Source organism: Schistocerca nitens, chromosome 2 (assembly GCF_023898315.1).
Source record: "Schistocerca nitens isolate TAMUIC-IGC-003100 chromosome 2, iqSchNite1.1, whole genome shotgun sequence".
Lineage (NCBI taxonomy): Eukaryota > Metazoa > Arthropoda > Insecta > Orthoptera > Acrididae > Schistocerca > Schistocerca nitens.
In genome coordinates this window covers 96,727,525-96,753,810 of record NC_064615.1, presented here as the reverse complement: position 1 = coordinate 96,753,810, position 26,286 = coordinate 96,727,525, and positions in this window count along the sequence as shown.

Here is a 26,286-nt window from a genome sequence, read left to right as displayed (position 1 = left end):
TTAAAACCTGGTTCCTAAATCTCTGTCTTACCATTATATAATCTATCTGATACCTGTTAGTATCTCCAGGGTTCTTCCATGTATACAACCTTCTATCATGATTCTTAAACCAAGTGTTAGCTATGATTAAGTTGTGCTCTGTGCAAAATTCTACCAGGCGGCTTCCTCTTTCATTTCTTAGCCCCAATCCATATTCTCCTACTACGTTTCCTTCTCTCCCTTTTCCTACACTCGAATTCCAGTCACCCATGACTATTAAATTTTCGTCTCCCTTCACTATCTGAATGATTTCTTTTATTTCATCATACATTTCTTCAATTTCTTCGTCATCTGCAGAGCTAGTTGGCATATAAACTTGTACTACTGTAGTAGGTGTGGGCTTCGTATCTATCTTGGCCACAATAATGCGTTCAGTAAGCTGTTTGTAGTAGCTTACCCGCGTTCCTATTTTCCTATTCATTATTAAACCTACTCCTGCATTACCCCTATTTGACTTTGTGTTTATAACCCTGTAGTCACCTGACCAGAAGTTTTGTTCCTGCTGCCACCGAACTTCACTAATTCCCACTATATCTAACTTTAACCTATCCATTTCCCTTTTCAAATTTTCTAACCTACCTGCCCGATTAAGGGACCTGACATTCCACGCTCCGATCCGTAGAACGCCAGTTTTCTTTCTCCTGATAACGACATCCTCTTGCGTAGTCCCCGCCCGGAGATCCGAATGGGGGACTGTTTTACCTCCGGAATATTTTACCCAAGAGGACGCCATCATCATTTAATCATACAGTAAAGCTGCATGCCCTCGGGAAAAATTACGGCCGTAGTTTCCCCTTGCTTTCAGCCGTTCGCAGTACCAGCACAGCAAGGCCGTTTTGGTTATTGTTACAAGGCCAGATCAGTCAATCATCCAGACTGTTGCTCTTGCAACTACTGAAAAGGCTGCTGCCCCTCTTCAGGAACCACACGTTTGTCTGGCCTCTCAACAGATACCCCTCCGTTGTGGCTGTACCTACGGTACGGCTATCTGTATCGCTGAGGCACGCAAGCCTCCCCACCAACGGCAAGATCCTTGGTTCATGGGGGGGCATACAAGGCTACACTCTAGGTATTTACCTTCAGAAAAGACTTCCTGAAGCTTATATTGCTATTAGATGTTAACAAACTCTTATTTTCAAGAAATACATTTTGCTGCCTATCGTTTTACAATACAGTCTCTCTACATCAGTAATTTTGCTTCCGAAATACCAAAACACAAGACATCCATTCTGTTCAGCTGCTGTTCCTAGTCTTTACTGTTTCTGACAGAATTGTGGCGTCACTGGCAAATCTTAAAGCCCTCTTTAACCCCTTTCCAAACTTTCCTTCATAGCTCGCACAATGTGAACATTGAATAACATCGGGCACAGGCTACATATGTCTCACTCCCTTCTCAACACGGTTTCCCATTCATGTTCTCCGACTTTAGTTCTGGTTCATGTACACATTGTAAATAACCTTTCGCTTAAAATATCTTAATCGTTCTACCTTCAAAATTTCAAGGTATGTATTGCTGTCAGCATTGTCAAAAAGTCTTTCTTAGTTTACAGATGCTATAAACTGAGATTTACCTTTCTTCAACCTATTTCTAGTATGAGTTATAGGGTCAGCATTGCCTCACGTGTTTACAAATTTCTCAAATGTTCAAATGTGTGTGAATTCCTTTGGGACCAAACTGCTGAGGTCATCGGTCCCTAGACTTTACACACCACTTAAACTAACTTACGCTAAAGACAACACACACACCCATGCCCGAGAGAGGATTCGAACCTCCGGCGGGAGTGACTGCCCGATTCGTGACATGGCGCCTCTAACCGTGCGGCCACTCCGCGCGGCCTACACATTTCTCCGGAACACATTCGTCTTGTCCTTCCTTCCCTTGTTACAGTTCAGCATTGCCTTATGCACTCTCTGCCACTCTCAGTAACCCTTGGTTCGTTCAGATTATCCAGGTTCTTTCTCCTTAATTTCCATACTTTTTGCAGTTTTCTCCACTCTACTCTGCAGTCCAAACAAATAAATCATCGTCAGTCACCACATCTTGCCCTAGAAATGTCCTACAGCTTAAAATCTATTGTGACAGGTTGTCGGAAATGATTCGGTTCGAAACAAGTGATAAATAATATTATTATTGAGGCATAAACTGTAATAATTGCAATAACCCCTATCAACTACACCACATAAAATGTTCTCTAAATCTCTGTGTTAACACTGTATAATAAGCAAACTTCCGGTGTCCTCATATCGCATCCAAACTTGCAAAGTGAACTAGGTGTCGCAGTATTTAGCATTCTCTCGAATTAGAGAGGACGACGGTTCAGATGCGTGTCCGACCATCCATGATTTCCCTAAATCCTTCCACGCAAATTCCGGTATAGTTCCTTGCAAAGGTCATGGTCGACTTCCTTCCACATCCTTAGACAATCAATGTGAAGTTTTGCTCCATCTCTGATAACGTCATTTTCTACTGGAGCTTAAATCCTGTCTTCATTCTTTTCTTCATTCTGCGTACAAAACCTTCTTTCATGGTTGATGACGAAGTATTAGCGATAATTAAATTAAGCTCTGTGCAAAATTCTACCAAGCGGCTTACTCTTTCATTTCTTTCTCCAAGTCGAAGTGCTCCTGTTATTTCCCCTCCTCTGTCTTTTAGCGCTATCGAATTGAAGCATCCAACACGATTAAAGTTTGACTCCCTTAACTGTGTGATTAATTTGCTTTACGTCATTATTCACTCTTTCAGTCTCTTCATCATCTGTGCCGTCAGTTTACGTATAAAGTTGTGTTATTGTGGTGCCTATCTTGGCTACGGTAACGCAACCACTATGCTATTCATAGTAGCCTACCCGCGTTCCTATTTCCTTATTGATTATGAAGCCTACTTTTACACCCCCCCCCCCCCCCCGTGTTCGATTGTTAAACTTGTCCTGACCTGACCTGAAGTCTTGTTCTCCCTACCACCGCAGTTCACTAGGTCCAATTAAATGTAACTTCAGATTGTCCAGTTCCTTACTGAAATTCTCTAACCAAACGACGCGATCAAGGTTTCTAACCACACTCCGACCCGTAGGGTACCAATTTTACCATTTTTGCTTTGCTGGAGATCAGCAGGATTGGGGTTTATGTTACCCCCCACAATAGTTTACCAGAGAACCATACAATAAATTCGCTTAACTTTGGGGAAAAATAACGGTCGAAGGTTTTCCTTCCTTTAAGCCTTTCAGAGTACCAGCACGGCAAAGCGGTGTTGACCTTGTTTACAACGCCAGGTAAGTCAATCATCTAGACTGTTGCCCATCCAATACTGAAAACTCTGGTTCCTGCCTTTCTTCAGGAACCACGGGTTAGTCTAGAGTCTCAGCAGATACTCTTGTTTGGTTCAGCTACGATGCAGCTATCTCACTATCTGTAGAACTGAGGCACACAAATCACCCCACCTGGTCGTGATTCATGATTAAGGGGTAAATGAAATCTAATTATGAAACCTTATGCTGAAATTTTGCGTGAGCACAGCGAATAACATAGGGCGGAGTATCTAAGGCAAACCAATTAGCTGTATCGAAACTGATTAAATACGGGGTACAGCTTTAGCTTTTAAGAGAAGTATACGCCCAATGGGCTACCGATTTTGTTCATTCCTCGCATGGTTGTAGATACAACAAATGCAGCTCCATTACGACGTCCTCAAGCGATTTGAAGGAATCGAGGTTCAAAGTTGAACAATCCTGCAGGACATAATACGAGAGAGGTAGGTTGCGAGCTGCATTGTTAGGACAACGGCGTAAGTCGGTCGACTACTAGCCTTACCTGACTGATTCCGAGTCATGTCATGTTTCTCCAATAGTCCACAAAAGATTTGTATCGCTACAACGAATCATGTTTCTTCAAAGAGCAACAATAGTAATAACGGAAATCATTGTGGGTCATTCGTGGTGACTTATAATGGAAGTATAATAAGCGATCATGATAAAATTAGCATTTATTTATCGACACTTTGAAACGCCTATCGTAAAAACCGTGCACGTTATCCAATGTAGGTGTGGCTTCATAACGAAACGTGCATGAATGTATCAAGAAGTAAAAGACTCATTGCATCGTGATTATACCACAACGATAACATGATTATTAATGTTGCTTTCCGAAGTTCCTTAAATTGTTGTGACACGTGTCTGGTGGAGAAATATAGAAATGACGCGACGTGATTGCTATAAAAACAGACTGTGACGATGCTCCCTCAGCTGACAGAGCTAGTGCGACTGTGTGACTGCTGTCACATATGACATTCAGCACTCCGGTAAAATTATGAACGTCGATTTCTCGAAAACTCATGGGAAGCGAATCGTACTAGGGCAGTATTTTTTAAATCTAGTTGTAAGTTTGTACTGCAACCATCCGAAATATAAGCAGAATCCAACAGGCACCGAATGTATACTTCCCTTGTAACTTAGAGCGGACAATGCGTCTTACTGTATGTTGTAGATAGCTAACATTTAATGTTTACAGCTTCCAAAGTATCACGCAGACTTTATTTTACATATGAGCTACATTCTTCCTTTCTGTGGAATTAGAAAAAGGCCTCCAAGAGTACTGCAACGACATATAATATGTGATAGGTGATCAAATAATAACAAGATAACAGAGCCACAAACTACTGTCAAGTCAGCAGGAGAAGAGGCTTACAAATGTCTACCTTACTGATCCAATACAAGCAAAACAGTGTGGCAGTGGTGAGGAAAAGTTCATTCTACACCACTTTTAATTTGTTCCAGATGGCGGCTCTCCTTAGATGTCTCCCCCACCTCCTCTTTTCAGGTGGTGGATGCGGAAATGTCGCATTGTTGATGTCTCCACCCACTTCATAGCCGTCCCCACACTTCATATCCCCTCCTCCGATTACCCCCTACCCAATCCTACTTTTCTACACCTCCCCCACTTGTCAATTGGTGGGAAAACGCGCAATCAGTGCCGAGTTGCTGTAGAGGAAGGATGTAATGTACTGTCTTGGGAATTGTGTTCATTAATTTATATGTGTATTCTTCTGCCTGAAGATTTCTCTAAATTTTAGCATAGAAACCGAAATGACAGTTACCCTACAGTCCTGCTGCTTAACATTCACAAAAGCACCACTGCATAACACTAGTGGAAAAAGGCTGGAGAAGAAGGAACTGTGTATAGATTTGTTGGGAATTGTGTTCAACTAACGAGATGTTGGTGTTATTCACAGAAGAGTTCAATGAGTGTATTCCTTGTAAGCAAACAGCCGACAACTGCATCCATAATCTCCTAGATGAGGAATGGAAGCAGGTGATAATGGATGAGCGTAGGGAGAATACTTGTCAGGAAATAATTGTGACGCAGCAGGATGGACTGAGCATTCATTTCGAAACTCATACAGAGCTGGAGCTGTTCCATGGTTTCTAGCTATTGAGATCACGGGTTAGTCTAAAGAGCAGGCAACAATTTCGTCCAATTCTACCACCCATGACTGAAGAACCAGAGGTGCTCGCCTTGGTATATGGGGCTCCACTGAGGATGCTTGAAACGCTTTTTGTTCACCTTTCCGCGTGCGTGTGTGTATGTGTTCATCTTGCTATGTGTTCTAGCCTACAATACACCCCCAAATTAGGGGGGGGGGGGACCTGTTCTACAGCCACTGCCGGAAGAACTGCGTCCTACCGATCTAGAACTATATAGTTGCTGGAGGACCTTGTACAGGGATAAACGGTAACAAGGGATAGGATTACGAACTATCACTGAAGAGTAGGAAGAATTGCTCCTACCGATCTGTAAGTGTATAGCTGCAGAGGAACTTGTACACAGATACATGGCAGAAGCAGACAGGGCAACAAACTGTCCCAATACACACTACCACAACTGACAGAAAATACTTCACTACTCTATTTACATACCGAATACCACCACTCTTAAACAATGGATCATAACGTAACAAATACACACAGAATTGAGAAAGATCGTTGTAATCACACAAGTACTGCAGAAACTGATCCCAGTAGATCTCACCAGGAGAGAGTGGCAGCAGCAAAGAACCAGTTTTAACTCCACTCATACCATCCCTCTTCCTTCCATCTCCTCCACTCAGGCAGGGATACTGATTTTCCAGGCCTGTTCTAAACTGATGCGGATGGTACACAAAGAGATTTCTCTGCTGACAGTCTGAAGCAACTAGTCACAGGTGGACAAAAGACTCAATAATAGGATGCTTGCTGCAATCCATTAAATTTATTTCTTGGACACACTGGCCTCATGGAATAATAGCAAAATACCTGACTATCTATCACAGACGAAGAACTTAACAGTAAACAACGGCGTGCTTTCCAACGTTCTGGATGTGCCTGCACTGTCTGCATGTGGTCTTCAGCTAATGAGTCTGATACAGGAAAAACACTGAACTAACACATCACACGTACATGACAGACAAACGGATCTCTATACTAGTTTACTTTGCTGGACTGTGGGACAACGGCTGGCATGTATTTCTTGATGCGATAATTTACCAACAGCCGTATGTATTGTAGAATTTTTTTTTTGAACTTCTTATATGCTACCAGTTTCGGCATTACATTGATGCCATATTCAGGCGCCTGTACAATGAGTAGAACAAATGTACTATTATAAAAATATAAAACATACGTTAACAATTGACTGTTATCATGTTAACTATGTAAGTGGCTCAAAAGGACATATTTTAAATCATTAAAACTGTATGTAACATTAGGGTAAATATGCTTCTGCCTCTGTCATGCTGTTGTTAATAGTTTTCACTTTTTTACTCGAATAGGCCTATAGTATAATAGTTGAACATATGTATACGCTATTATTCATAAATCCGTACCATGCAGTTGTAATAGGCCATGCATCACAATCATCAAATGTACTGCATACAACCACATGTCCAGTGGAAGAATATTTTTTTTAAATAATTAACTAATATAAATAAATAATAAAATACGTTAAAATGTGAATAACCATCTCAGAATACATAAGTTACTTACGTGTAGCGTAAGTCACATTATGTGTGGTACGATAAACAGCTGCCGCAATATTAACGATAAGAAGCATAAAAAGTTTGTCTTACAACCCAATTGCACTCACGAATTAAACCAATGCAATCGTACTATCAAAATTATCAGACACTTGGTCCCGTAGGCACTACATTAGAACCCCTGCTTTAGACCACCTCGCAGTGTGCTGAGTGGATTAATGCAACTACAGTAGCTGCCTCATATGGTCATAGAGACAAAGAAAATTCTCAATCTCTGTATATCAAAAAATGCCTATCTACCTACATTTAAGTCCTGTACAACTATGTAGGATTATACCAAGAGGAATCGAACGAATGAAAAGGAAAAGAAGAAAAGGAAAAATATAGGAGGCCGCCTATAAGTCCGAATATAAACCTCAAAATGAAAGGTATACCATCCCTATGACTAAGGCTACCACCTATAACCATGTCAGACAATTCTCAAGGTCGCATTAAGGCCAGGTGTAGTAACGTGTAAGATAACTATCAGGATCTTAAGTACATCATCCAGTGTCATCATATTCTGTCTAAGTACCTTATGGAGTTGGGAACTGTCTGCATGGGTCTAAATGTCGCGGTACCTAAAACCTGGTCAGAATGTTTGACTAGCTAAAATCAAACAGTAACGAATTTATACCCATCAGCTAAGTGTGAAGGAAATGCAATGTTACATCAAGTATAAAAATTGGATAAGTGGCAATTCAAGAGTGCAACGACAGGTGAATAGTACAGTAATCCAACGGCTATAGAAAATGATGTTGAACACATTTGCACAGGAGAGGAAAAATGTAGTATTGACCCATATGTGCCTTACATTGGCAAATATCAAAATAGCATCTAAGTATAGTACGCCGAATTCCAAAGTGTTATACTAGAGTCCTCATGATCTTCAGTATTCAAGTATTATAAGTATCTCATCTGAAGATGTATGGCAACATTGACCTAACATTATCTATGAGAGTATAAGCAATTTGGCTGGTACACCACTCATGACCTGAACCAACAAGTTAAAATATAAGTTACTGCCTATTTATGCATACCGATATCATTAAATATTAACCGTGTGACACCTATAACGCTGTGTCTGTAAACTGTATCATCCATCCTAAGTACCAGCTAACTGCATACTCACTGTGGTAAACGCCCCCTTATAACTTCATTGTAGTAATGTTATATGAACAACTAACAGGAAAATCTTATCAGAAGTAAGTCTTAAACACGATCTCCAACGTTACCATATAGGTGTAAAGACTCACTGGCCTCAAATGTATGAGAGGCCAAGAAATTCGGTGGGGACACTGTGGTTCGATTAAGTAGAAATAATACAGATCTGATGCGAACCAAGCACAAACACTTAACATATACGAGTCAAAACTGAAAATATAAAACATGTGAACTTCAGATAACAACCCCCTAACTTAGGCGTCGAGGGCTACCTACACCTTAGTCTAGACCAATAAATGTTGTCCATTCTGTCACTTATATCTACATCAGGCATTGCTGTGCTATTGAAAGTTAATACACACATCTACTACGATTCATATAGGAAGAGGCTGACAGATGAAATGCTAATATTGCGTAGCCCTGCTGCCCAATAAGCCAGAGAGATGTCGGAAGTAATTGGACACAGTAAACGTTATGAAAAAACTGTATGAAGAATCACTGCCTAAACATTTTTTTGTATCGGGTGAGATATTTATACACTAGAACGTAACTCTCACGCTATCTACAACATTTCGAGCACCTTCACTAATACATTACTACAATATTATGATGTATAATGAAAAAGGATCGTAATTTGGGTGGTGTAGAGTAAAATATATCACTTACCACACGTCACAGTCGTAAAATCACTATACACGGAAGGAGCCATATAACTGGATCCGTGAATCAATCTAAAATACAAAACAGTGTGGTAAATGATAGAGTTTGAAGAAGACATCAACATACTACGTTTTATGCTCGACATACGGCTATGCAACAGCTCTTGGTGGCCAGGCGATACATACTGGGGCGGTTTGCAAACATCTATGTGTGGTCAAAGATGAAACCACAGAGTTAAAGGTTATAGGAAGCGTTGCTGCTAAGAATCGATAATAATATAGTCGTTTCTAGTGGAACTCTAGTGAGGACGACACATTACAAATCACGCTATGAGAAGGCTAACGTGTCCAGGGGCTATTAATGTCCTTTATATCAGAGTAGTAGCCGACCGCGATGGCCGAGCGGTTATAGGCGCTTCAGTTATTAAATATTCGTAATTTTACCAATTTTATGTCCTTTTTCTACATTTTGCTGTATGCATATGCTCATACTGCTTACATAACGACATGTAGCTCGATTTTATATGGGTAATATTCGTCAAACTAATAATAATATTCGTTACTAAAGATGCATCCTAGAGACAGGGGAGATATCATGCCAGGTCGAGTATCGCCCATTTAATCTTTTCTTTCTGTTGTTATCTCAGGCTGTATCAGTTTTGTGGTGTAATCTGCATTCGACTTGCATGCAATTACATCTTCTGCGTGTGACTTACATCGCTATCTACCTGCGAATACTAATAGAAAACCCTCCCATACCACAGTTGGCAAACTATTTCAAATTCATGTGTGATGAATCATGTCCCAAAACCGATAGAAAAGAACATTCCGCCACCCCCTTCCAGACGAGCGAGGATGCATGTGAAGCACACCAATCTGCTAGAACGTCTTGGACAAAGATCTTTGGTTTCATAACTGCAGTGACACCTTGTATACAACAGTGTGCTCTGAGTGTGAATTAGAGAACTATATACCTGCTATTGTTAACAGCAAACCTCACCACACCACAGTCAGCAGAGGACTTCCAATCCATGTATCCACCAAACTGATGGAAAACCTATTTCAGTGTCCTCCTCAAGATGAATGAAGGTGCATGCGAAGTACTCCATTCCCCTGCCATAGCTTGGATGTAAATTGAATACTATCGCCATTGAATTCCACAAGCAAATATATCAAAAACCACATGGCTTTAACATTAGCTCATGTTTAAGTGCGGAACCATGCGAGCTTAGGAGTGTGTGTCTGTATCCTATGGTCATTTCTCTGATTCCAATACGTTCTTGGTATGGACTCTGTGCCATTAGAACAATACTCCCAAAGTGATAGCACAGGTCAATTACATATCATGGTTCAAACTGCTTGTGTTTGGAGCTCCATCATGCATAAACCATATTTTCTTCTGCTTCTTAACCGTCTGTTATATCACCACAACATTCTGAAACTGTATCTGCTATAATCCAACAAGGAGTTCCAGCCTCCTCAGCAAGCATGCATCTAAAGAGAGCATGTGTTCTGTGATGGGAAACATGCAAAAGACCAACATGGAACAGTCTTCGTAGAACGGCAGTTACAGTATTGGAATGAGAACACTGATCTATAACGCTAATGCCTCTCGGTTTAGCAAGTTTGGAACACATCTTATGCTCTTTGTGACAGGAAAATATCGGAGAATGTGGTTATGTGGAACTTAACTCTACTGTTTCTTCCCGCGACATGTGTAGTGGGTACAGTTCTCTCCTGTTTCTGGTCAGCTACAAATGAAATCGCATACTATGATGTACAAGAGGGGGCGGGGGGTTGGTTAAAAACAGAGTAACAGTTACAAAAGGTATCCATCTGGAATTTGGGTCAGGATCCTTAGCCGATACGTTCAGCAAAGGGGTAGCTCATTTCGAAATAGAAGACAGAGTGCTCCTGTGGATATGATTCATTTGCTACGATGGCAATTATCAAAGATGTTGGTCAGATGTCTCACCTCGACTTCGTCCTATGGATCCAAGAGTACTTTGTGACTTCTATCCACATAAGGAGAGGTAACCAGCTATAATAAAATCTCAGCGAATTCAGCAAAGGAATGTAGTTTTTGCTACTGATCTTCGCTGCTGAGGCTATTTCCCACACTACGAAACAGTGTTAGTGTAATGTGAAGTAAAAGGGATCACTGTGTGTCCACAGGTATATAGCACTCGCAAGTTAAGGATGCGATAGGCTAGTGATGATACAGAAACTGAGAACTGCGATACAATGTCATTGGCTGATGGTATTCCGATATCTACGAAATGAGACGTCTTGTTGACATTACATGTCGTCAAGTGCAGTGGTTTGGAACTCGAGTAACTGGGTAACATGCGGTTAAATTACGGACAACCTGGTGAAATTGCTAAAATTTATGGAAAATACGTAAAGCGAAGGAAAACACTACAAAAGTGATTATTATTGAGCTCCCACTTTGGCAGTTGGCTAATCCTTCATCGGAAACAGTATTGTACACTTTCATAGCTGTACTCATTTGGATGTTATGAAATGACGAGGATGGAGGGGATGTGAACTGTAGTTTGCTGTTGGATGTAGCATGTGAATAGATGGTTCCAAAGCTGCTGTTCGGTATTGATGTTTGTGCATGTGAAATATATGTAATAAACACATGCATTGCATGCATGATTTCCTGAGACACTAATTTTGAATGCTAAGAGGGTAGGGGAGCGCTCGGGCTACGGGAGCCGCTTGAAGCAACGGGCGGAAACGGGATTGGCGGCGACGATGTATGAATAGTGATCCCCCTCAATGACCTAAACGGCACCTCTCTTTCAAGTGCAGCCCCTACAACTGGCTCTTCCCAAAGCGAGACATACCTGAGGGCCGTAACATGCAGTTCGCCGTTCTTCTCTCGAAGAGTTGTCGTTGAAGTATTTCGCTATTGTTCCAGTGGTTGCCAATTCCTAGAAACACGTTTGATTTCTGCGGTTTTGACACAGTATATCATTGTGAAACCAACACAAATAAAAGCAGAGCACCTGCAGTGGGTGGACCTCTGTGTATCATCAGCGACTGGTTAGAACAGGCCTGCGAAACCAGTATCCTTACCTAAAGGGCGAGGAGAGGAACGGAGCAAGCATAAGTATTTCGCCCGTAAAGTGAGTTTACCCATATTTAGCTGGAGATTTAATTGATTTTGGCACTAAAACCACTGTTTCACCTACCACAGTTTTCGTTTAAAAAGCGGAAGACTACATTCTTTTCACAGTGTGAGGTGAGGTCTATTGGTGCAATATTTGTTGTAGCTAGCTTAAGAATCATACTGGAGAATACATGATGGTAATACTTCAAGCAGATCACGAATTTAACTGTTCATTGAGTCAGTTTTTTTTTAAAATAATTTAGCTGATATTACAGTAGCTGAGCTGTTAAGAATGGCAACACTTTAGGCATACACATAGTATATTACTCCAAAAGCAGTTAGTGACCCGTGTCAAATTCCTCCACCGTCGATTCCTCTGCTGTCTCTACAGCAGGAATCTCATCCTTACACAGTTCACAAGACTATGTACACAAGGCTGTTATTTATTACAGTGGAGCGCCTGAAACCTCTACCAGACAGTCTTTTTACAGCTCACTTGATGAAGTAAAATAAATGCGATCTATGATGGGTTATAACAACACACAGCGGTAGAGGGCGCTGCACTCTACCTACCAGGGAGCAGAGGGGCTCATCAGTGCACAGTGAGCTGACTAGTGTACAGATCCGTGTGTTTCTGATTTACTTGGGACACGCAATTTCATTGTTTTTCCTACGTAATACCGATTAGCCAGTCCCAACCTTCAGACAGCGCCGGCACATTCAGAATATTTGAAAGCATAACGCTGATGACTGTTCAGTTTTTCATCCACGACGGATAGTAGGGTATTTCGCTATTGTTCCAGTGGAGCCAATCTCTCTGAGAAATATATTAATGGCTTGCACAAGGCACCTGTGACTGACTTCCATCTACCAGAAACGGTACACCACTGACAGTAAATCTCTTTGTGTACCACCAGTGAAAGGTTAGAGTAGGCCGGGAAACGCAGTATCCCTACCTGTGGCGTGGGTGAGAGAGGGAGGAGGGAAGGTAGAAAGGGAGTTAACACTCGTTCTAAGCTGCTTAGTCTGTTTCTACACATAAAGGTGAACATACGTGCAGCTCCCACCACTTCCTCCTAGCAAAACCTTCTGGGGTCGGTTTTAGTGGTAGCTGTATTAGTACAGTGATTTTTGTCAATCCCCAACATATTTTTTGCATTATGGTCCATTGTTTAAGAGTGGTGGTTTTTTTCATGACAATTTCGATGCGTAATTAGTGCAGTGAAGCATTTTCTGTCAGCTGTGGTAGAGTATATTGGTCTTCCTACACTTCATTGATAGTCTGCTGTCGCCAGTCGCTGTGGCCGAGCGGTTCTAGGCGCTTCAGTGTGGAACCGCGCGACCACTACGGTCGCAGGTTCGAATCCTGCCTCGGGCATGGATGTGTGTGATGTCCTTAGGTTAGTTAGGTTTACGTAGTTCTAAGTTCTAGGGGACTGATGACCTCAGATGTTAAGTCCCATAGTGCTCAGAGCCATTTGAACCATTCGTCTGCTGTCCTCTCCACTTTTACCATATATCTATGTATATGTTCCTCAGCAGCAAGGAGGAAATTCTTCTGGCAGTGGCTGTAGGAGAGTTCTCCACTGATTTCTGGTCGTATTGTGGAGCAGGACACACAGCAAGGGAACATATACATACCTGCGATCGGAAAGGGGATAAAAACACATTTCAGGTGTTCTTGGTGGAACCCCACGTACCAAGGCCATTACCTCCGATTCATTCTCTCTGTGATTCGTAGAAGTGGACGTAGTTATCTCATGTGCTGTCAATTTACCGACCACTAAGAAAGAAAAAAGTTTGAAAGAAAGAAAGAAACTTGAACAGCTACAGCACAGGCAGTAGTCTCTATAAGTTGCGAAATGCTTCATCAGACCATCCTGCAATATCATCATTACATGCTTAAACCTGAAACTTCCTGGCAGATTAAAACTGTGTGCAAGACTAAGACTCCAACATGGAACTTTTGCCTTCCAGGCAAGTGCTCTACCACCTGAGCTACCCAAGCACTAGTCACAACCCCTCCTCACTGGTTTAATTCTGCCAGTACTTCGTCTCCTACCTTTCGGACTTCACAGAAACTCTCCTGCAGACCTTGAAAAACTGGAAAGTTCTGCAAGGTCTGCAGGAGAGATTCTGTGAAGTCTGGAAGGTAGGAGACCAGGTACTGGCAGAGTTTATGCATTGAGGAGGGGTCATGAGTCGTGCTTGGGTAGCTCAGGCAGCAGAGCGCCTACATGCCAAAGGCAACGCTCCGGAGTTGGAGTCTCGGTCTTGCACAGTTTTAATGTTGCACGAAGTTTCATATCAGCGCACATTTCGCTGCAGAGCGAAAATTTCATTCTGCAAACTATTCACCCTGTGTTCATCTATTACCACCTCCTACTTTTCCTTGTCTACGAGGCTATGGATGCAGTCCTCAGCTGTAAGCTTACAGAAACTACATTTCCTATACTCCTCCCTGTCCAACACCAATGTCTTGTGAATTGAACACACTTCCCACCAAGAATAAAGACAGTAAATCTCTCTCCAGCCCTTTTCCAGAGAGTTTTAACCAGTTGTGTTTATTTGAATTTCAAGCAGCGGGACTGTAGGGTAACTGTGAATTTGATTTGAAAGTGGCCAGCACCAGCCGAAATTGTTAACATACTTTTCCAACATTCTGTGATTGAGACTGATCAAACCTACTTTTATAAACACTAATTCTTTATTATTATGTCAAAGGTTTCGAGGAATGGTGCAGATCTCTCACCGAAAATAGAGAAAAATTACAGGGGTGACATGAAGGGAACTCCAAATACTTGACGTTTGTGTTATGTACGTTCACCAGATAGAAAATCACTCCTCCATAAATCGTTATAAGTATGATTTAAATTCGTGTATTTCCGCTCTTGGAGTTGATAACAGCCTTGATTCGGTTAGGAAATGACTTCACAAGCTTGTGGAGGTACTAGGCATCCAAGGTGGGTACTCGCTGAGGATTTTCCCGTTCAATTCCACCACACTGTTGGGATGCTGGCGTCTGCGTTTTACCCACTGTTCCAACATGTACCACAGATTCAAGTTCAAGTTCAAGTTCAGGCTCAAGTCACGTAATTTAGCAGGTCAGTCCAGATGGAATAAACTGGGAGAATATTCAGGAAACAAGTCTCACATTCTTCCATCCCATTAACTTCGCTGTTGTCGACTTTATGTGCCTGTGTCAGCAATAGCCTCTTGCGAGGTACCGACTCAAATATTCTTGCATGCAGTTCCCGTCTCAATGTTCTCCCCCTAACATGCTACGATGGTAGTTCATTCACTGCCTGCAGCAATTACTGTCGTGTTTGGAAGAGATTTTGATTTGCAAGCCGTGAAATGCGTCCGCAGTTTCTCCCATTGAGGACTTTTTCCGACCAAACTTCAGACATGTCTGTCGGCACGTGTGTTATACAACAGCTTATAGACACATTGAACAGTGCACCACGACATACCAACGACTCCAGCAATTTCACACGTTATATGGCCATGGACACATCCTGACATTTACCTACACCCTCTTGAAACATAAATGCCTTACTTATCTCTACTGCATTATGCTCACAAAGAGGCTGTGTGTGTGTGGTTGAGCACGTGATTCGATAGCTGCACCATCTGTAAGGGCACTCTGCGTGACTAATTTTTTGTCCGGTGAGCATACAATCTCTGCTATATTTTCCTCTTCGCTTTGTACAGAATGTAATGGGATAATCTGTAACGGTGAAAAATTGGCTGGCAGCGTAAACTGTTTATTACAGGCAAAGACTGAGCTGTTGTATTCTGAAACCAAGTGACTAAAGTGGTAGGTCATGTCTAGCAGTCGCTTATCTAGAGATTTCTTACTGCGGGGTGTGTACCACCTACTTTACGAGTTTCGTACGAAAGCTAATAGACAAAGGATAACACACAACTCACGTTCAGTAGAAATGGAACTGAATCCTTCGTTCTGTCAAACGATTTGGATTTTTCGTGGTTTCCCTAAATCACTCATCCCTAGGGAAATTACTGGACGAACGGACTACAGGACGAAAGACTTCTTCACTCAATGAAGTCCAGGAAGAATGGTTTACAAGTAGATGCACAATAGAAGATTCGATAAACGTGTTTTTAAAGGATGTGAAAAATGATTTCCATACATAAACTGCAAGCAGAACAATTTTGAAATTCCTTGGAGTGACCCCGCCATAGCTCTGTCTCAGCTATTTAATGAATACTGTGTGATAGATATTTTTGAGTTACTCCAGGTAAGGAAATTTGATCTCTGAGGAATGAACTACCAATGGGTTCTGTATTTGCATCTAATCTTTCCAGCTTATATACTACATATATTCCTTACGATGACCATAAAACTTTCGCTAACATCGTTAACATAGTCACTTGTATCCATGGAAAGTCATTAGAGAAACTGGTTTGAATGTTTTAAGTCAGAACGCATTCCCTTGTCAGACCACTAATTGATCGACCATAATTGGCCAAAGCTACAGCCAAGTTTGCACCACTTCCTGCAGACGTTTCGTGGTATCACATGGGGATTAACACCTGCAACAGATTCCTGCTCTGTAATAGGATTGGAGTAAGTCACGTGAGAGTATTGTGCTCCTGCGTGGCTAAATGACCACAAAACATACTGAACAACGTTTACATTTCTATTCATGCCTATATTCCATGTGCAACTTCTAGCTAACTAAGATTTTATCAGCAATAAATACTGCTGCAGAACTTTTTGAAGAAGAATTTTATGTAACCCAAAAATGGGATCAAATATGACTTAACCTTGAATTTTCAAGAATAGAAGCCGACCGATCCACCTACACTAAAACACCAGGCTTCGAGTACTTGAAGGGCTGCTCATTAAATCTGCGCAAATCGTAGAGTGTGCGAGGATATCATTTCAAATTGAAACATAAAAAAGTCCGACCCATCTTTCAGGAGCAGAGAGACGTATCAGCCACTGAAACATATCGTGAAAGAGTGGTTTATTTTATTAGATCTATTAGCAATGACTGGTGAAAGCCTGTGATTGTAAAACCAATGGGTTTGTTTATGAAATAACTTTCCGATACCAGTTACGATTATCACTTTTTTTTAATTTTGCGGAACACAATTCGAGAGATTATTCCCATTTTGAATTGCGTTTTCTGTGTACTCAGCCATTTATTCATGACACACAGAAGGAAGGCCAATGTAAATATACAGGCTGTGTTGAAGATACTTTTACAAACTTTAGGGACAGGTTCCTCACAGAAAAACAACAAAAAAGTCTAATACACTCCTGGAAATTGAAATAAGAACACCGTGAATTCATTGTCAAAGGAAGGGGAAACTTTATTGACACATTCCTGAGGTCAGATACATCACATGATCACAGTGACAGAACCACAGGCACATAGACACAGGCAACAGAGCATGCACAATGTCGGCACTAGTACAGTGTATATCCACCTTTCGCAGCAATGCAGGCTGCTATTCTCCCATGGAGACGATCGTAGAGATGCTGGATGTAGTCCTGTGGAACGGCTTGCCATGCCATTTCCACCTGGCGCCTCAGTTGGACCAGCGTTCGTGCTGGACGTGCAGACCGCGTGAGACGACGCTTCATCCAGTCCCAAACATGCTCAATGGGGGACAGATCCGGAGATCTTGCTGGCCAGGGTAGTTGACTTACACCTTCTAGAGCTCGTTGGGTGGCACGGGATACATGCGGACGTGCATTGTCCTGTTGGAACAGCAAGTTCCCTTGCCGGTCTAGGAATGGTAGAACGATGGGTTCGATGACGGTTTGGATGTACCGTGCACTATTCAGTGTCCCCTCGACGATCACCAGTGGTGTACGGCCAGTGTAGGAGATCGCTCCCCACACCATGATGCCGGGTGTTGGCCCTGTGTGCCTCGGTCGTATGCAGTCCTGATTGTGGCGCTCACCTGCACGGCGCCAAACACGCATACGACCATCATTGGCACCAAGGCAGAAGCGACTCTCATCGCTGAAGACGACACGTCTCCATTCGTCCCTCCATTCACGCCTGTCGCGACACCACTGGAGGCGGGCTGCACGATGTTGGGGCGTGAGCGGAAGACGGCCTAACGGTGTGCGGGACCGTAGCCCAGCTTCATGGAGACGGTTGCGAATGGTCCTCGCCGATACCCCAGGAGCAACAGTGTCCCTAATTTGCTGGGAAGTGGCGGTGCGGTCCCCTACGGCACTGCGTAGGATCCTACGGTCTTGGCGTGCATCCGTGCGTCGCTGCGGTCCGGTCCCAGGTCGACGGGCACGTGCACCTTCCGCCGACCACTGGCGACAACATCGATGTACTGTGGAGACCTCACGCCCCACGTGTTGAGCAATTCGGCGGTACGTCCACCCGGCCTCCCGCATGCCCACTATACGCCATCGCTCAAAGTCCGTCAACTGCACATACGGTTGACGTCCACGCTGTCGCGGCGTGCTACCAGTGTTAAAGACTGCGATGGAGCTCCGTATGCCACGGCAAACTGGCTGACACTGACGGCGGCGGTGCACAAATGCTGCGCAGCTAGCGCCATTCGACGGCCAACACCGCGGTTCCTGGTGTGTCCGCTGTGCCGTGCGTGTGATCATTGCTTGTACAGCCCTCTCGCAGTGTCCGGAGCAAGTATGGTGGGTCTGACACACCGGTGTCAATGTGTTCTTTTTTCCATTTCCAGGAGTGTAAATATGGCCTCTAAAATGCATCTGCGCTACTGCGAAAGACATCTCTTCCATCAGGGAAAGTTAGCTCTTGAGGTATGAATTGTAGAGCCCATGTTCACTGGACACTTTTTTCATTTCTTGGTCGATACTGCCTCCTGCAAGAAAAGAAAAAAACCAGTCAAGTATACATCTTGCCCAATAGAAGAGATGTCCTTCACAGTAGCGAAGATGGCTCCTAAGGTATGCCTTTTAGATCTCATATTTATTAGGCATTGTTGTTGTTTTGTTGTAAGGAACCCGTCCCCAAGGTTATAAAAGTATGATTGACGCAGCCTGAATATTTACAGTCATACTTTCTTCTGTGTGTACTTTCTTCTTTGTCGATACTGCCACCTATAGATGCACCTGTGGCCTAGAAGTCGCGTTTTTGATTACCAGTCATAACGTCATAGGTCCGGGGCTAGAAACTCGCCACCGTTCAGATTTTATTTTATAATCAGTATTGGTAGCAGAAGACTTCCAGCATAAGAAGTCACTCTCCTACGGCCAACAGATTTGTCATAGAGGGCGCAAGAGCGAACAGAGGTTCAGGGCACTCTCTCGTAATTGGGGTGGGAAACTGCCCCTGAAGGCGGAAGAATCAGCAATTAACTATAGCATGAGGATGCGGAAGACAGTGGGAACCACAGCATTAAAGACACATAACGTGTATTCAAAGGACGTGTGTCCAGTAACTTAAACAGTGTCATGATGGTCTGTACATTGGCAAAAGATTCCAGAGTAGTCCCCCATTCGGTTCTCCAGTAGTGGACTGCCAATGGGGAGGTAATCATGAGAAAAATGTTCGATAACCAACTAAATGATAACGTTCCACGAAGCGAGGTGTGGAATGTCAGGAGCTTGAACGTGATAGGGTAACTAGAAAATATGAAAATGGAAATGCAAAGGCTCAATCTAGATGTAGTAGGTGTCAGTGAAGTGAAGTGGAAAGAACTCCGCCCCCGGTAGCTGCGTGGTCAGCGCAAACAGAATGTCAATCCTCAGGGCCCGGGTTCGATTACCGGCTGGGTCGGAGATTTTCTCCGTTCAGGGACTTGGTGTTGTGTTGTCTTAATCATTATAATTTCATCCCCATCGACGCGCAAGTCACCGAAGTGGCGTTAAATGAAAGACTTGAACCCGGCGAACGGTCTACCCGACGGGAGGCCCAAGTCACACGACATTTTCTTTAGTGGAAAGAAGACAAGGATTGTTGGTCAGATGAGTATAGGGTAATATCAACAGCAGCAAAAAATGGTAGAACGGGAGTAGAGTTCGTTATGAATAGGAAGGTAGGGCAGAGAGTATGTTACTGAGAACAGTTCAGTGACAGGTTTTTCTTATCAGAATCGACAGCAAACCAACGCCGACAGCGATAGTTCAGATATATAAGCCGACGTCACAAGATGAAGATGAAGGGATAGAGAAAGTGTATGAGGATATTGAATGGGTAGGGGAAGTAGTAGAAGAAAAGGTTATAGAAGAATAAGGGCTAGGGGCAAGGAATGGAGAGGAGAAAGACTAATTAAATTATGTAATAAATTTCAGCTAGTAACAGCTAATACCCTGTTCAAAAATCACAAGACAAGGAGGTATTCTTGTAAAAGGCCGGGTGTTACGGGAAGACTTCTGTTCAATTACATCATGGTCAGAGTTTCCGAAATCTGATACTGGATTGCAAGGTTTACCCAGGGGCATATATAGAGTCAGATCACAATATACTAGTGATGAAGAGTTGGCTTGAGTTAAAGAGATTAGTCGAGAAGAGTCAATACGAAAAGAAGTGGCATAAGGAAGTACTAAGCAATGACGAGAGACGGTTGAAGTTTTATAAGGCTATAGATACATAAATTGCAAATAGCTGGGGAGACGAATGAACATCTCTAAAAAGGGCAATCACAGAAGTTGGAAAGAAAAACGTAGGTACAAAGAAGGTAACTGCGAAGAAACCATAGGTAACAGAAGAAATACTTCAGTTGATCGACAATAGAAGGAAGTACAATAATATTCAAGTAAATTCAGGAATACAGAAATACAATTTGCTGAGGAATGAAATAAATAGAAAGTGTACGGAAGCTAAGACGAAATGGCTGCATGAAAAATGTGCAGAAAAGGAAACAGAAATGACACGGTAGGACGGTTCAGCATATAGCAAAGTCAAAAGAACTTTCGATGAAATTAAAACCAAGGGTGGTAACATTAAGAGTGCAACAGGAATTCCGCTGTTCAATACAGAAGAGAGAGCGGGTAGTTGGAAAGAGTACATTGAAGGCCTCAACGAGGGGGAAGATTTGGCTGATATGATAGAAGAAGAAACAGGAGTTGATTTCAACGAGGTAGGGGATCCAGTACTAGAATCAGAATTTAAGAGATCTTTGGAGGACTTAAGATTAAACAAGCCAGAAGGGATAGATAACAATCCATCAGAATTTCTAAAATCATTGGAGAAAGTGGCAACAAATCGACTATCCAAGTTGGCGTGTAGAATGTATGAGTCTGATGTCATTCCATCTCTTTTTCGGAAAAATATCATCCACACGATTTCTAAAACTGCAAGAGCACACAAGTGCGATAATTATCATATAATCAGTTTAAAAGTTCATGCATCCAAGTTGCTGACAAGACTAATGCACAAAAGAATGGAAAAGAAAATTGAAGATGTTATAGACGACGATTAGTTTGGCTTTAGGGAAGGTGGAGGCATCAGAGAGGAAACTGTGACCATGCGACTGATAATGGAAACAAGTTTAAAGAAAAATTAAGACACCTTCATAGGGTTTTTCGACTTGGAAAAGGCGTTCGACAGTGTAAAATTGTGCACGATCTTCGAAACACTGAGAAAAAAAGAGGTAAGCTATAGGGAGAGTCGAGTGATACATAATTTGTGCAAGAGCCAAGAGTGAATAATAAGAGTGGACGACCAAGAACGAAGTGTTCGGATTAAAAAGGATGTAAGACAGGGATGTAGTCTTTCGTCCCTATTGTTCAGTCTGTACATCGAAGAAGCAGTGATGAAAATAATAGAAATATTCAGGAGTAGAATTAAAATTCATTGTGAAAGGATATCAATGACACGATTCGCTGATGACATTACTATCCTGAGTGAAAGTGAAGAAGAGTTACATGATTTGCTGAATGGAATGACAACTCTAATGAGTGCACAATATGGACTGAGAGTAAATCGAAGGAACACGAAAGTAATGAGAAATAGTAGAAATGAGAGCAGCGAAAAACTTCACATCATGATTGATGGTCACCAAGTACATGAAGTTACGGAATTATACTACCTAGCTGCCAAAATACCCAATGACGGACGGAGCAAGGGGGACATCAAGAGAACAAGCAAAAAGGGCATTCCTGGCCAACAGAAGTCTAGTATCAAACATAACGTTAATTTGAGGAAAATTTTTTTTTTGAGAATGTACGTTTTGAGCATAGCACTGCACGGTAGTGAAACATGGACTGTAGGAAAACCGGAAGATAAGAGAATCGAAGTATATGAGATATGGTGCTATAGACGAATGTTGAATGTGAGGTGGCCTGCGCAGAACCGGAGAGGAAAGGAATATGTGGAAAACACTGACAAGGGGAAGGGACAGGTTGATTGGACATCTGTTGAGACATGAGGGAATGACTTCTATGGTACTAGAGGGAGCTGTAGAGAGCAAAAGCTGTAGAAAAAGACTGTGATTGGAATACATCCAGCAAGTAACTGAGGACGTAGGTTGCAAGTGCTACACTGGGACGAAGAGGTTGGCACAGGAGAGGAATTTATGGCAGGCCGCATCAAACTAGTCAGAAGACTGATGACTAAAAGGAAAACACAACCTACTCCCAAAATATGGGTAGCAAAGAGCTTGCATTAGAAGAGAAAGAAGACAAAGAAGTGCTCATATTTCTTAAGTTATGAATTTTGTAGCCCATGTTTACTAGACATTTTTGCAAGTTTTCATGTAAAGAGCCTCTCCCGAAAGCTTGTGATAGTGTTTTTGAGAGATCCAACATACAAGCAAATAGTGATTCAGATTATTAGGATAAATACGCCATGTAAGAAGATAAACATAATTCCTGTAGGAGCTACAGCGTTATCTGTGTGGACTAGACGTAAAATCATCTGTGTAACGGGTTTTTTACGTGTTATTGTTGTGGTCATGCAATTCTCCTCGCTACCCTATCCTGGTCTGGGCGATTCAGCTCCGAATAATTATTACAACATTCATCCTTTTCGACCTGCTTACTGTATCTCTGGTTCCCCCTCCACGATTCCCTCCCCCCCCCACTCCCTCCACACTTTCCTCCAACACTGAACTGGTAATCTCTTGATATTTATCAACAGATCCCTCGTGTTAATAAAATTATGCAACAGACTTCTTCTCTTCCCAATTCTGTCCAGTACCTTCTCATTGGTTACATGATGTAACCATCTAATTTTAAGTAGTCTTTAGCATCACGACATTCCAAAAGCTTCTATTCCCTCTTTGTGTGAAGAATTTATCGTACAGGTTTCAGTTACAAACAAGGCTGAGATTCAGACAAATACCTTCAGAAAAGACTTCTTAAAACTTAAAGACTATATTCGATGTGAACAAATTTCTGTTCTTCTGAATCGCGTTTCTGGCAATTGTGAATCTACAGCTTTTAGCCTCTCTACTTCAGTCAACGTCACTTATTTTGCTATAAAAATAGCAAACACATCAATTGCCTTTAGTGTCTCGTTTCCTAATTTAGGTCCGTCAGCGTCATCAGATTTAATTAGACTACAATTCATTACCCTTGTTTTTTGCTGCTGTTCATCTCGTATCCCCTTTCGAGATACTGTCCAATTCGTCCACCTGCCCTTCCAAATCCTTTGCTGTCCCTGACTTGCTTCTTTGGTTTTATTTACTGCTTGCTCAATTCACAGATTGAAAAACATCGCAGATATCCCGTAACCCTGTCCCTAAAATCCTTCTCAATAACTACTCCGAATTCATGCCCTTCGATTCTGCTATCTTTTGTCTCGTCACTTTTCCAGATGAATGTAACCATCGTTTCCGGTATTTTCCCCATACTACCTCCAAATCCACAAAATCTCTAAGTTTAGACTGGTCTTTCCTTAACCTAAGATAAGCCGTATGGTCAATACAACCTTTCTGTTTCTACCTTTCACTGGAATCCAAACAGTTCTATCCCTTGACTGGTTTTGAGCAGTTTTTCCATCCTTCTCGTATTATCCGTATTAGCATTTTGCAGTTATCACTTATTAGAGATACAGTTCAGTAATACACCTGTCACCACCTGCTTTCTTTGCAATTGGAAATACTACATTCTTCCTGAATTATGATGGTATTTCGCTTGTCCCATACATTTTGCACTTAAGGTGGAATAATTTTGTTATTGGTAGCTCTCACAAGTATATCAATAGCTCTGAGGGGCTGCTGTATACTACAGAGGCTTTGATTCGACTTAACTGTTTCAGTGCTCTGTCAAATTTTTTTCGCAGTCTCACGTTACCTACTTCATTTTCATATACATCATCCTGTCTTTCCATAGTATTTCGTTCAAGTCCATGTCCTTTGTATAGCCCTTCTGTATACTCTTTCCAGCATTCAGCTGTCCATTGTTTGCTTAGTACTAGTTTTACATCTGCGATCTTGATATTCCGGCAGCAAGTTTTTTTTTTCTTTTTCGCCGAATTTCGCTTAAATTTACATATAGGCCGTATCTATCTTTCCCACAGTTATTTATGCTTCTGAATTCTTACCTTTGGCCTCTGTCCATTTCTGCTTAGTCTATTTGCACTTCGTGTCAGACTCGACGTTTTTGGATTTTTTATTCTCTTACACCTGCTCTGCTGCATTTTTATATTTTGTCTTTTCATCAATTAAATTCAGTATCTCCAGTAATATACAATGATTTCTACTAGGACATTTTTTTTACCTAACTGAACCCTGCTGTCTTCACAGTTTCCTCTCTGAAAGCTACCAGTTCGTCATTATCTGTGTTCCTTTCCATTTTCTCAGTCACTCGTTGCCTAATACTCCCTCTGGAAATCTCAACAACCTCTTGTTCTTTCAACTCACCCAGATCCCATCTCCTTACTTTCCCACATTGTAGTGTGCATAATAACTATTTGTTATGTATGGTTGTTCAAAGCAGAGATCCAGCAGAAAGGTATATAAAAACTTATTATTGACCAAATGTATGTTTTAGAGACTTTGACACGTTAAGCCACAATATTCGGAAGCGGCAGAAGTCGAACAAGTAGGCAAATGACCAACAGAGTTTGCTCAGCAGCAGTCAGCACTGCGACAGATCAGTGACCGTGTGGATGGGCAATGCTTCCAAGGAGACCAGCACAGTTCTCACATCAGCGGTCAATGCTCCAGGTACTGTCAGCAAACTGAACTCACTTGCGTGACGACAAGAGGAGAAGGGCAACAAGGCATCGCCAGCATAGAGGTGAAACAAGGAAAACTGCACGTCTGTCGACATTGGTCATGTTTCTGCCCAACTTAAGAAGCATAGATCAACGACCGAAGAGCCAGTCGCCGTCCTAGGAACTTCGCGACGTTGACGAAAATACAGAATAAATACCTCCGACAAACGGGCTTGAGAGGCTCTTTTGAGGGGAGAAAGAAGAGACAAGCAAACGTCGCGTGGACGGACGCACCAATGGTTAGTCAGCGGACGTCATACTTCGTTGCAACGACTTAGCCGCTTCGCTGTTCGACATACGAAGATGTCGGTATCGCGCCAACAGGTCAGCGCAAAAGATGTCGTCCTTGATATTACCAGAAATAAGTGCGTATGGTACTTACCCAGATGGCTGGTGAGGACGGAGGGACTGAGGCCTCACCATATGAGTCGCCTGTGAACCTAGGGGTTTTTCAACTCCGCCAGATGACGCCGAACCTGAGAGCCGCGGTTCGATTTCGGGATGGAGGACTCCGCGCCACGTCATAGCAGCTTGTTAATAACGCAACGAGCGAATTCACAAGGAGGACACAGTGCCGCCGCCGCTGTGGGTAGCGGATACGGTATGGAATGGAATAATACGCCGCATGGCGCTCTGCTACAATACGAGCCATCGTCGCATCAGCAGCCATTGGAATCTACACGATACGATCCCGCGTCATACCGCTGCTGGAGAAACAGCGATTTAAAACACAATGCATTTCTCTGTTTGCTTTTAGAGGGTCCTATATGTCAATAAATGACAGATAGTGGAACCATCAATGTTTCACTCACACCTCACCCACCGCCCACAAAGTGTCGCTTTCCCTCCAGCCATAGCTGACAAAATAATGAGCTTTGCCCCCCTCTGTCACTGACGCTCAATATCTAGTGTCACTAAACTGACCCGCTACACTTTTTGCAACTTATTAAGTTTTAATCTACAGTTCATAACCAGTAATTGTGGTCAGAGTCCACATCTGTCCCTAGAAATATCTTACAGTTTAAAATCTAGTTCACAAATCTTTATCGTGCCCTTATAAAATTAACTTGAAAGCTTCCGGTGCCCACAGGTCTCTTCCACACATACAGTCTTCATTAA